The sequence below is a fragment of the Microtus ochrogaster genome, chromosome 2, assembly GCF_000317375.1.
Source record: "Microtus ochrogaster isolate Prairie Vole_2 chromosome 2, MicOch1.0, whole genome shotgun sequence".
NCBI classification, from domain to species: Eukaryota; Metazoa; Chordata; class Mammalia; order Rodentia; family Cricetidae; genus Microtus; species Microtus ochrogaster.
In genome coordinates this window covers 93721340-93735247 of record NC_022010.1, presented here as the reverse complement: position 1 = coordinate 93735247, position 13908 = coordinate 93721340, and positions in this window count along the sequence as shown.

Here is a 13908-nt window from a genome sequence, read left to right as displayed (position 1 = left end):
AGCATGGTAAGGCCTTAGATTTGACTCCCACAGTTAAGATGTGTGTGTGTGTGTGTGTGTGTGTGTGTGTGTGTGTGTGTATTTACTTAGTGTTATGGTTAATTTTCTATGGCAAGATGGCCAAATCAGCCAACTATTTTTTGAAATATCAGTACAAATGTTAGCACCTAAATCAGTGGAGCTGGAAAAAGTCTACCTTTACTCATATTAGTTAATCTCCTTTATATATCTGTCTCCTTTCTGTAGTACTCAATGACATAATACAGTTGTTAAACTAAGCATTTCACTGAAGAACCCCAACAGAACAAGGATAATCTAAAGATTATTATTGTATAAGGGTCAAATAAGATTTTTATTTTTTTTGTTTTTTTTATTTTTTTTTAATTTATTTATTTATTAAGGATTTCTGCCTCCTCCCCGCCACCGCCTCCCATTTCCCTCCCCCTCCCCCGATCAAGTCCCTCTCCCTCATCTACTTGAAGAGCAATCAGGGTTCCCTGACCTGTGGGAAGTCCAAGGACCGCCCACCTCCATCCAGGTTTAGTAAGTTGAGCATCCAAACTGCCTAGGCTCCCCCAAAGCCAGTATGTGCAGTAGGATCAAAAACCCATTGCCATTGTTCTTGAGTTCTCAGTAGTCCTCCTTGTCTGCTATGTAAGTCCGGTTTTATCCCATGCTTTTTCAGACCCAGGCTAGCTGGTCTTGGTGAATTCCCGAAAGATCATCCCCATTGTCTCAGTGTGTGGGTGTACCCCTCACGGTCCTGAGTTCCTTGCTCGTGCTCCCCCTCCTTCTGCTCCTGATTTGGACCTTGAGATTTCTGTCCGGTGCTCCAATGTGGGTCTCTGTCTCCTTTCATCGCCTGATGAAGGTTAATATTCAGGAGGATGCCTATATGTTTCTCTTTGGATTCACCTTCTAATTTAGCTTCTCTAGGATCGTGACTTATAAGCTCTTTTACTGTTACATTATACTTTAATAACACAATTACCCCTTCCTTTTGCACGCTCCAAACCTTCCTTTATACCCATCTTTGCCCTCTTTCAAATTTGTGACTCTGTTCAATTCCAGTGGGTTAGGTTCTGCTTTATTTTCTTATGCATTATTTTAATATTTCATTTTATTACTATTCCATAGAAGCCTGTTTGTTTTCTAATGAGAAACAGAAAGGGAATGAATGTAGATAGGAAGGGAGGTGGAAAGAAACTGGAAGAAGTAGAGAAAAGGGAAATCATAGTTAGAATATTAATTAAGGAAAAAATTATTTTCAATTAAGGAGTGGTAAAATGGAAGGAGGATATGAAAAAACTAATAGTAAAGACCAAAACCAATTTTGGCTTCTTTTTAATTATGTTTTCTCTGTATGAGATAACAATTAATATATTAATATAACAACTAATGTTTATGTAGTTGTTTATTAATATATCAATATTAACATATTTATATAACACTTAATATATTAATATATTTCCAAAAACATAAATATAAACTTCTCATCAGCATAATATTACTTTTTAACTTGAGTAGTAATTATATTTAATTTATCAGTAGTCTACTAATAATACTTATCATTTGTCGATTAAAAATTCATAGACTTTGTTTAGATTTCTTGCCATACTAATGATGTATTTCCCCAAAATAACATAAAACTTGAAGTTTGAATATGTTTTATACAACATTCAAGACATGTGTTTACTTTGCTTAAGAAAAAAACTAGCAGCACTAGTTTTTCTCTACATAAAAAAAGTTGTGGTATTGACTCTCAGGTTCAACATTTTTAGTATGTAATCTAACTTTCTCTTTTTCTTCCTTCTGTCCTTCCTTTTTCTTTCCTTACATATTACCTTCTTCTCTTCCCCTTTATGTGAGTCACTCTAATTTCTTAGAGACAAACTAGGGTACTACAATGTATAAAATGTTTCTATACTTACTCTTAAATACCGCAAGTCATGACTGAGGTTTACCTTGCAATACTACATTTTATTCCTTTACCAATGGAATTTGCTTCATTATGTTTCTCAGTCCTTGCAGACCTTGCTCTAGAAGAGCCTAAAAAGGTATTTTACTCCTCTGTGAACTAAGTATTAATTATTACCTTCTAGTTAGCAATTTTTAAAGTCAACTTGAGTAAATCTCTAAAGATGTGTCAAATCAGAAAAGTTTAGAGATTGAGTAGTCAGTTTGGAATTATTATCTAAATGGCTATTCCTGTCCTTGTGTCATGGTATTTTGTTTCTCCTGTAAGGCGCTGACAAAGGACCTATTATCCGGACACAGTGCAGTACACAGTTTTTGCTGTGCCTGTGTCTCTCTTTGCCATCAGTTTGCAAGACAGAAGCAAAACTATTAGCTTTTACTGAGTTTTTTTACTGCATGAATGAAAAAAGTAAACTAATAACTTTACAGTTTCTACGCAGAATTACAAAGGTGAAGAAAATCCACCTGAAAACAACTGATGTAGAGTTAGATTTTGCTACTTGTTCTCTAGGTGATGTCTAAACCCCATACTTTTAACTGTAAATTTAGTGAACTCTTTGATTTGTTTTGCTTTTCAACTAACAGTGATAGGGAGCAGAAACAGTGGCAGAAGATGACAGTGCGAAACGATTAGAATTGAAGTCAAAACTCTTATTATCAGGACGTGTGCATCTCAGCTTCTGCTCATAGTAAGGAGCTTCATCGTAGTCTGTGAAAATTATACACACACTCAATATTCACTTTGTTTACTGTGCGAATTCAAAGTTATGGCTAACCAGATGAATTTGCTGAAGCATTTCTGTTGTGTTTTCTATGTGAACTCAAGAACTGAGGCTTTGTGACGGCATTCTGAACTCTGTGACACTAAACAGTCTAAAACACATGTGGTTTTCAGTTTAGGTAATGGGAAAGTTCTCACATACTTCAGTTTGCCTTCTGTGGGGCCAGTGTTTGAAATGAGCAGTTTTTCCATTGTCTTGACATCAAGAAGTGAATTATTTTAGCTTTTATCATTTAAAGCTCAGCCATTTTCTTTGTTTATGTGGGGTTGATGTTTTTTCATTGCCAGTTTCGAGTCAGTTCTTATTGATCTGAAAGAGACGCATTTGTGTAGAGGATGACAGGTAAGCATTTTGTGAAAAGTTACTAACTTCTGATTAACCATCCCAGACTTTTGTAAATTTCACTTCCTGATACTTTTTGTACTTTTTTTCACAAAAAACTAAAATATGGGCAATATACATCTATCCACGGAGTCAATTTTACCAATGGGAATGAAGTGGTTCATTAATTTGATGTGTAAAATGTTGACCTGCTGTCATAACAGTTTAAATCCTTTCCGGTGTATGGTCTCATTTCAAGCCATGCCACAACTGTGATCTCATTTCAAATGTAGATTTTTCCAGGTGATGTTCTCAAATATTAACATGAGACAAGGCATGGATGATTCTAGGGATAGTGTTAGATAACCACGACACCTTCTGCAGAGTCCTCAGGAGCTTGGCTATTATTAGTATAGCTGTTGCACACAGGCACATGGAGACCAGGAGCAAAATCTCTCTGCCACCTCTTTGGCTGAGGGAAACTTCTTGTCATGGAAGGCAGAATGTAGAGGAGATGTAAAATAAATAAAAGGTGGAATATGAACAAAAACTAAGATGTTATTTCTGGAAATGCTCTGAAGATTTTAGGACACTTGTGAGTGAGTCTTCCCCCCAAAAATAGAATTGCTGGGAACTGAAGAAAGGCAGAAATGTGTTTAACTTGAAGTTCATTCACGTTTAGTGAGTATGAAAGACAGAAATAGGCTAAGTAAAAAGAAATATACAAATTATTTTGGTCCTATCCATTCACCACAACCTCCCTCCTATTCTCTCTAGTGTCACCTACCAGCCCTTTTCCTAGCTTTGGGTCTTATTTGTTATTGTCATTAAGAACTACAGAGTTCAGTTAGTGCTGCTTATATAAGAGATAAGTGTTAACTTCCATTGTGGCAGGAAGATCCTCCCACAGTCACATCCCATAAAGAGAGTCAATCTCACTCTCTCTACAGCCACCAGGGATCAATATCTCTATCTTGTAGAAAGCTTCTGTCAGAAAGATATTCACTTCAGTTCTTTGCATCCATTCATGTATGGTTCCCAATGCACATAAGGTGTTTATAAAAACATCTGGTAGGTAGTAAGTTCTCAGTAATAACAATTTTTCTATATTCTTCATATCATCAAATTGTACCCCAATTTTTTTTTATCAATACATTATCAGTTCAGCTTCATCAAAGTCATGTGCTTTATCTTAAAATGTGAATGCTATGGCTTTGAATTACTGTAGACCAAGAAAATGTTAAGACCATCATATAGGAACCATTAAAATTAAGTTCTGAATCACTCTTAGCCTTCTTGAGACTGTGCAATCTTGCTTGCCTGTTTCTTATAACATAGATTATCATCTGTCCTTTGGTTGTCTAGAGAGAAAAGGAAATATTGTTTCTAACCATTTGCCACATTGTAAGTTGCCAGAAGCTTATATTTTATTTTCTCTGAATGAGTTGAAAAGGACACCTCACACACCAAAGTGTAGTCTTCTGGGGGCAGGTTTGCTCTAACATTCTATTGTCCGGCAGTAGACTCAGATGGAAATGTTGCCTGGAGGACTGTGTTCCTCACCATATTTCTGCTCAAACAGGTTGATTCCATAAACTTACTTAACACTGAGACAAATGACTCTAAAATTATAACATGCTCATAACCTAATATAATTTTATTTCTTGCTTCTCCAAAGAGTAGGGTCAAATGTCTTCTGCTGCCTCAAAAACTATTGATTCGTGCATATTGGACCAACTTTCAGATCTTCACTTTTTTTTTTTTATTTTTTTTGGGGTTTTTGAGACAGGGTTTCTCTGTGGTTTTGGAGCCTGTCCTGGAACTAGCTCTTGAAGACCAGGCTGGTTAGATCTTCACTTTTAAAAATAAACTAATTTTGTTTTTTAGAAAATAACAAATACTTCTCTTAGAAAAGTATGAAATATTTCAAGTCTACCATATACGGTATTAGTTTTAGATTCATCACAACACTGTATGAAAACAGAAACTTACCTTACACTCTTTGCCTAAGTGTATAGACATGCAGAGACACAAACACACACACAAACAGCATTAGTTGTATCCCATGTTAAATAGATTAATTTATTAAAATTTTTTATCTTGCATTAAAACTTCACTACTACTTGTAAATTCATAGTACATAGGGGTCATTCTTATAAAGTTTATGATATTTTGATTATGGTATGATATTGTGATTATGATAATTGTGTGACGATGCAGCTTCAGCACTAGGGGAGCACGGTGTGATAGCATACAGAGTAGTTCTGCTTCCCCGAAAGTCCTCCATGCTTTGCTTTTCCCTCAGCTAGGATCCCCCAAAGCACTGCTCTTTACTTCCTCTGTAGTTCATGATGTATGTGACTTTTTCTCTGAACAATTTTCCATTTAGTGAATACTCATCTTTTCTCCTACCCAAGGACATAATTCACTTCTATTTTATTCACCCTTTCTCAGTCTTGGCAATAAGGAAACCCTCTATAAAAACTCCTGAGAGGTTTTTGTTTGGACATAGCATTTTCAGTTCATTTGAATAAATATGAGAGTATGTTAATTGGACAAACATTTGATTATTATTAGTAATGCTCTGAAACCTTACTAATACTCTAACTTTTTAAACATTGAATTTTAGTGTATCCATTCAGGAATTACTCATGTCTTCTAATAATTGAATCTTATTATTATATTATTATAGGGTGTTAACAAGGTATTTCATATAACCTTTACTTTGATTTTAATTAACCTTTCAACAAAAAGCATAATAAAGTGTCATTTTGTATAAGGTAGCATGACTGACAGAGAAAGAAAAATATTCACAACCTTTATTTCATGCTTGCTATAATTCAAACATTTTCATAAAACTGAAAGAAAAAATTCAGCAGTCTGATTTTCCTTTTAGATATAGGAGCTTAGGTGCATGAAGGCTGAACCTTCACTGTAGGAGTCAGACTGCAGTTCCCACTGTCAGAGTGAGTCCACATCTTCCTAGAGCCTACTATGACATTGACGGAGGGCTATTTCAGATTTATCAGTTCACAATAGTTATATTTTGTTTGCAATCTAATAAACAAAACTTGCCTGAAGATCAGAGTGCAGAGCTAAGCCACAAGTTAGCTGTAGAGACCAGGCAGTGGTTGCACACACTTTTAATCCTAGTACTTGGGAGGCAGATATAGACAGATCTCTGCGAGTTCAGGGCCACCCTGGGCTATACTAGATTGATCCAGTATCAAAGAGAAACAGAGCCAGGTAGTGGTGGCTCAGTACTTGTGAGTCACATGCCTTTAATCCCAGCATTAGGGAGGTGGAGAAAGGAATGGTGTGGCTGGGCAAAGAGAAGAATATAAAGTGAGAGGAGACAGGAACTCAGAGACAATCTGAGGTTTTGTAGAGACCAGCAGCAGTCTGGGGTTTCACTGAGATAGCATGCAGTCTGAGGATTCACAGAGACAGGATCGCCGCTTCAGTCTGAAGATTCAGTAGAGATAAAAGGTCTCTCCAGTGGCCGGCTGCACTGCTTCTCTGATGTCTCAGCTTTCAACCCTTAATAACTGACTCCAGATTTTTATTATTAAGAACAATTAGAATGTTTGCTATAGTTGACTTCAGATTATTTTTTTCCCCTTAAGAAACTTATAAACTACTTGCTTGGTCACACATCCCTTGTGACTTTCTCACAGTGAATGTGGAAGGTGGGGCTACGAATAATTTTATATTACACAATTCAAGAATCTAAACCATATGGCTTTATCTGTGTTTTCACAAACAGAGAGTGCTATCTCTACACAGCAGCAGCAGTACAAATGTAATTACACCCTCGCACAGCAAACATCTACCACTCCATTGGAATCAGCAGTAAATATGGAGACAGAAACAATGTGTTCTTACATGCTTAGAACAGAAGAATGGAAATGGAAGCTCCCTGAAATAAAAAAAAAACCTCTTTTTTAAAGATACTATTAATATTTATAGTAATAAGGATTGTAGCAAATTTTCTCACATAGGTTAATAAGCATAGAAGGTCTAAGGACATTTCCTTAGTTGTTAGCATTATTTTAAGTGTACAGCCAAAGTTTCTTTCATTCTCCAGCAACTAAACACTTGTCTTTAGGAATAAAATAATGCCCCTTTGAACCTCAAGAGTTTTAATTTGCTGCAGTGTTCCATTTCAAAGTTGCTTGAGTAAATTATCTCCACTATCAAGGGCATTGTGAAAATTCATACATTTTTAGCCAAGCAACTGAAAAGGAAGAGGAAGGTTCCAGCCTCCCAAGTATAGCTGGGAAAAGGAAAGCTCCCTCTGGGAAGGTAAAAGCAGTAGAAGGAAACACTCAAAATTGATGTGGGAGACAATATATCCTGAGAATATATTTTATTGCCATTGGTTAATAAAGAAGCTGCATTCGGCCAATGGCTTAAGAGAGTGAAGCCAGGCTGAATGAGATATATCTAGAGAGAGTAGGTAGAGTCAGGGAGAAGCTATGTAGCCATCTGCAAAAGACAGACGCCTCCACTGAAGCCCATTGGAACCTTGCCGGTAAGCCACAGCCATGTAGCGATACACACATTAATAGAACTAAGTATAAGAGTTAGCCAGAAATATGCTAAAGCTACTGGTCAAACAGTAATGCAATTAATACAGATTTATTTATGATTATTTCAGTTCTGGGAAGCCGGGAATGAACAAGCATTCTCCCCCAACACGATATGGGGTGCCCCTGGAAAAGAGAAGAGCCCTCTCAACTGCTGCAGCATCCTGAATGAAGACAAATTAATGGGTAGATGCCTCTTCCAGCATTTTGGGATTACTCTATCCTCATCACCAGCTTTAAAACAACCATACACAAGCCACTGAATTGGGACTAACCGGTGTTACCTCATGAAAAAAAAAATGAAGCAGCTTTTCTCATGTATTACTGTGAGAATATAAAATGTACCTCTAGCTTAAAGGTAATGGGACACAATATTTATCCATTCGCTGCTGTAACATGCACGCAAAACACCAAATGCTCATACTTTTTAAAAACAAATTATGGATATCAGTAGAATGATAAGAGCCATGTTATCTCAGTGTCTTGCCTTGACTGGGTTGGATTACAGGAATAGATGTTTGAACAGTGAGTCAGTGATAGATAAGTGAGCAACAAGCAAAAGATTTTTCCTTTTAAGAAGTGAGTTGTATTTTATGGTTTTAAAGTTGAACATTGCTCATAAAAATCATTGCAGTATGTTTTTTGGCTAATATGCTATCCAAGGATAAAATGAAATTAAATATTTAGATGTAAGATGTTTAGCCAAAAAAATAGTCCTCTGAATTCTGCACTATTTTCTTATGTAGGTATGTATGTTTATAAAATATATTTTAAGTGTTTAAAATATTGTGGACAGTAATTTGCTGATTTAACTGTAAAAGGTTCCAAAACATATGGGTTACATTTCTCAGTTCCAGTACAGTCCCACTGGGTTTTCAAGTAATAGGGAAAAGCTTCAATTAAAAAAATGTGAAAAATGGCTTGAAGATTTCAACAAACTCACAATCAGCAGGATGTGGCCCTCCCATGTGCACAATTGACCTAAATCAGAGAATTTCTGTAAAAAGCATGCTTTCTCCTTGTCAGCTTGTTCAACATCATCCATTAGGCAAAATAACAACAACATTTTGTTATTAAATGCGTTTTTTAAAACTAATACTGAATTGAAGTTGGAAACATCATTTCATAAGTACTTCACAATGGGAAGAACATAATCAATAAAGCCAACTACCCAGGCAATCTATCTTGTATGTTAACTATCTTTAAAAATTGTTTTTTAAGTAGAAATTGACTTCCTAAGAAATGTCACTTAGTCTCTACCCACATCTCTGTTTCTTGACTTTGTCACATAAGCTGAACATATAATTAGTATCATGTAAATTTCAGACTCATGCTATTGAAGAGTAACTCACTGCTGTTTTACTATGTTAATTGTTATGCTTCTAAACATACACACCATATAATTTCTCACAGTAATGACAAAATGCGAACTCCACTCAGTTTGCAAAGAATTACAGAACAGATTTCATGAGTTTTGTACTAAAGTAACTCTGCTCTTCAGTCTTCTTAGGAGAATGTATTTATGCTACTGTGAATTCAAGAGAGGAGCAACTCTCCTCTTTCTCCAGATTTCCTCAGAGACAATTGTGATCCAGGCACAGAGGATCTGTTGTCCTCTGGTTTGCCTCCTTAAGCCTAAGCAAATATCTTCTTGCATCTGAGATAACCTTTAGGATAGTCTCCTTTCACTGTCACCAAGGTAACTTTTTCCTACTTTGATTCCAGACATTTCCTCACTTCCCCATGTCCAGCCACATTCCGAGTCCTGTCAGTACTATTGATTCAAGTGTGTATAATCTCCATAACGTTCCATCTCTTAATATTTTGGTCTGAACTCTCCTCCTCTTCTACCCAAATTATCTTACAGGACATCTGAAATTCCATTTCAAGGTCTTTATCTGACATGTTCTTCACCTACTGAAATATTATATCCTGACTCTCAAATTAGTCTAGTCTAATAATTTCTTAAGAACAAATTGCATTGTTTACCAAAACTCTGAAAAATAAATGTAGTAATAAATTATGATCATTATTCACAATTTGAAAGAACTAAAATAATTCTATATGTTTTATAACCTTCAAATTTTAATACCATGCTGATTTAATTCAATATGCATTTAGGACTTTACCATTGAATATGTTTCAGTGGTTTAGAAACTTTGAAGTAGGACTGAATAGAGAGATGTAAATTAGAATATTTTAGCACATAAAATAAATATGTGAAAGTCTCTATCTATTATCACAATAAAACTAAATGGTAGGCTTATTTGTCCCACAATATACAGGAATATGTTTGTTAGCATCCTAGATCAAGGATGTGTAATATTTGTAAGGACATCTAGTTAATTAAGATTTTGATTGCCATCTTAAAATATCAATAGAATGTTAAGAACTCAAGATATTTAAATTTTTGATATTTGCAATATTTAAAGAAAAGCTTTTTGGGTCTTGTGTTATAGTTTGATGCTAGAGCTCTTACTTAGCATGTACAAAACCCTGGGTTTGAACTTCATTGTCAAGGTAGCATGTGTTGAAAACAGTGGATGTACTCTGAGTCATGGGGGCCATGAACAGTGGACTTGTCAAATTTACCACATCACTGAGGGTAAAGAGGAAGGATGTTTACAGAAGTGAAAGCTGTGCCACCTCTTTCTTTCCTGTGGAATCCTAGTGAAATGTGTGTATGATGTAGGGGATTTCTTAAGAGCTAGCAAGATTGTGTTGTGGACGATTTAATAGTGAACAGCTCAAAAGGATTTATAGACATGGCTCTGAGACTCAGCAGCACTCACTGCTGGGGAAATAGGAGAAGAAAGAAAGTGAATTGCCAGTGCAATGAGGCAAAATAGCTACAGATGCAAGTGGGTTGTTAACCAGCATTGACTCCTGCTCTGAGGGCTGTCAGGACTTTGCTATGCAACACAGAAACAGCTGGGAATGCTCTGCCCAAGACACATGGGAGAAGCACTTTATTCAGTTTGAAATATAAAAATTAGATGCTTTCTAAAATCAGAAAAGCCACATGTGTTAAGCAGGTCAGATAAAATTAAACACCAGTTTTACTATATTTTAAAATGTTTGCTTCCTTCATTTAGCATCCATTAAACATTGATGATGTGACAGGATCAGAGAACATGGGATACGTGTGATACACCAACCCTAACCTCATTGAAAGAAAACAGTGGGCATATTATCTAAAGTTTCTGTGAATTATGAAGAAAAATAGGCACATGTAGTCTGAGGCTGCTCATTCATTCCCGGCTGCCCAGACCCGAAATAATTACACAGAAACAATATTAATTAAAACTCTTGGTCAATCGCTTAAGCATATTGTTAGCTAGCTCTTATATTTTAGATGAATCTATTTCCATTAACCTGTGTATTGCCACGAGGTTGTGGACCACGGGTAAGGTTCCCTCTGGGTTGGTCTCCTGAGACAGCATTCCCCTTTTGGTGCAGGAGAATTGTCTGTATTCTGTCAATCATGTTTTAAATAAATGCTGATTGGCCAGGCAGAAAGTATAGGTGGGAAAACCAGACAGGAAGTAGAAATGATGTAGTGAGAATAGGAGAATTCTGGGAAGGAGGAAGTTTATTCCTCCCACTCCTGCCCAGATCACCAAAGCAGCAGGATGTGATCTGTCCAATTGAAAAATGTTCTGAGCCACATGGCTTACATAGATCAGAAAAATGGGTTAATCAAGGTGTGAGAGTTGGCCAGTGAGAGGCTAGAGCTAATGGGCCAATCAGCTTTATAATTTATGGAGACTTATGTGTGATTTTCTTTGGGGATAAACAGCTGGGGGGTTCCAGGACAGAAAATCCCAACAAACAAGCAGGCCCCGTTCATGTTACAGAATGGCACAAGCAAGCCTGGCCCCCTTCATGTTACACCCTTTCATCCAGCCCAGAACTGAAGACCAGCAAACACTGCTGCACAGTTTCAGGTTTGTTTTCTCACTACCACTTAAACTAAGCTAGATACTCTTTCATAGGTATGCAGAAAAGTTTGTCTTCTAGGTGTATTTTTGGACACTCTAAAGAAAATAAAGGATAGCCACTATCAAACCAAGACAACTCTCTGTTGCTGACTGTGTTTCTCTGAACTTTTGCAGGCTGTGAGTTCCCAGAATGAAACCCTGCGCCTTATCTATGCTTATTAAGTGTTCAATGACCACCATAATCCTAGTCATGGTATTATATAGATTTCATAGAGCTGAATGCCATAACAAGTTACCACAAACTATTGCATTTTTTTTGGATGCTTTTTTTGGTTGCTGTCCTGGAACTAGCTCTTGTAGACCAGGCTGGCCTCGAACTCACAGAGATCTGCCTGCCTCTACCTCCCGAGTGCTGGGATTAAAGGCGTGCACCACCACTGCCAGGCTTTTTATTGTTGAAAAAGTAAAACATATTGTCACAAAATTCTGGACATTAGAAACTCTAAATCCAGCTATCTACAGGGCTCATGAGGATAGGTAGGGAAGAAGGTGATTTAGAATGCTTTTCTTGGTATAAACATGTTTGCTTTTTCCATTGGCCTCCTTATATTATCTTACACTCTATGTTTATATGTACCTTAACCCTTTTAATAAGGATCTCATGCCTAGAATTGCTTTTAAGCCTTACAGTCTAAGTCTGTCCCATGCTTCTAGATGATTGAAAGAGACATTTGATTATCACGGATTATCCTTTAACATTTCCACATGTACCATGTTGTGCACATGCCCCCAATATATAAATAAGTGCAGTAAGTATAACAATCATGTTGTACTTAAACCTATTTTAATAAGGGCACATCTACAGACGCTACTTGGAAGCTATTCTTAAATGTTTGTGTCCCTTAAATTCATATGTGTAATTCTAACCCTGAAGTAATTATATTACCTGGGAGAATTGTTAAGTCATGAGAGTGAAGCCTTCATGAATGAAAATATCACCCTTATAAAACAGGTCCACAAGAGCTCATTATACCTGTCTATCCTATGCCAACACAACTGGAAACCACTGTCTTTTCATTGAGATGAAAACCTCATGAGACTCTGGAAGCGCTGGAGATTGTCCTATACTTTACAGTTTCTAAAACTGTGAACAGTGATGCTTCTAATATGTGCAATAGTAGCCCAAAAAGATTGAGTTAGGGCATAAAGATCACAGCGGATGTTGTATGAAGGAATATAATCCAACTCCTGACAGAACTCAGAGATGATGTGGATTTAAAATATCTGGTAATCACAAGTCAAATCTGAGAATAACGTCTGTTAGAGGGTAAGGTGCAAATGACGAAGGCCATTCCTAGAATACAGTAAGTGGTTCCATCAGTTGATACAAAAGGACTCTGCCTACTTCAAAAAACAGTCTGCAAATGGCTTAATTCCAAAGTGAAAATACATAGCAATGAGTTGTTAAAATAATGTTTAATATTGTAGAACATTCACCATCAGGAAGTTACTTTAAAGAACACAGTGTCTTTATGAACTTTTTAGTAACAAGTGTAATTATGTATGCTCAAATAATGTAAGGAGAAATCATACCTCTGATTAAGTTATTTTAAAAATTGAAGTGATTAATCAATACCATATCTTTATTTGTATAAAATACCTTGATAATATCATAAAGTTACACTATAAAGAAATACAAATAAAAAATCTTCTCACATTAATTCTGTGAGCAAAAGAGTATATGGCTGGAGAGATGCTGGTTATTGTGCCACTGGTTGTACTTTAACAAGTGCTTAGGGACAAGCGCAAAAAGATACAATAACATGGAGACACAGGAAGGAAGAAAGGCTCAAGAAAAGTATGCTTTTTGTATCATAACCTCCCTCCCTTTCTCACAGGAGCTCACTCCCAGATGAAGTCTACTTGAGGAAACCAGGAACAATTTACTCATAACACTGAAGCTCCATGATGGCATTATCATCCATTAAGATCCATATCTTAAAGATGATAACACTGACAGGCAGGAGACCAGTCTTCCAGCACATATATCTTGAGAGACATTATCTTAATATTATGAGAATCATGTGTGATTAAGTCAAAGTACTGTGTTTCCTGTGGTATTTTTTAAGTACTCATTGTAATCTATTAAATGTGACTGTTAAAATACTTGTTTTAATTTGATTAATTTTTGTGTTTTATTCTGATAGAAAAAATAATGTTTCAGCTTCCTTATTGCTGTTCAGCTTTTGTCAAGAATCGGGATTATGTTTACAAGCTCCTTTAGTTTCTGTGTGTGCC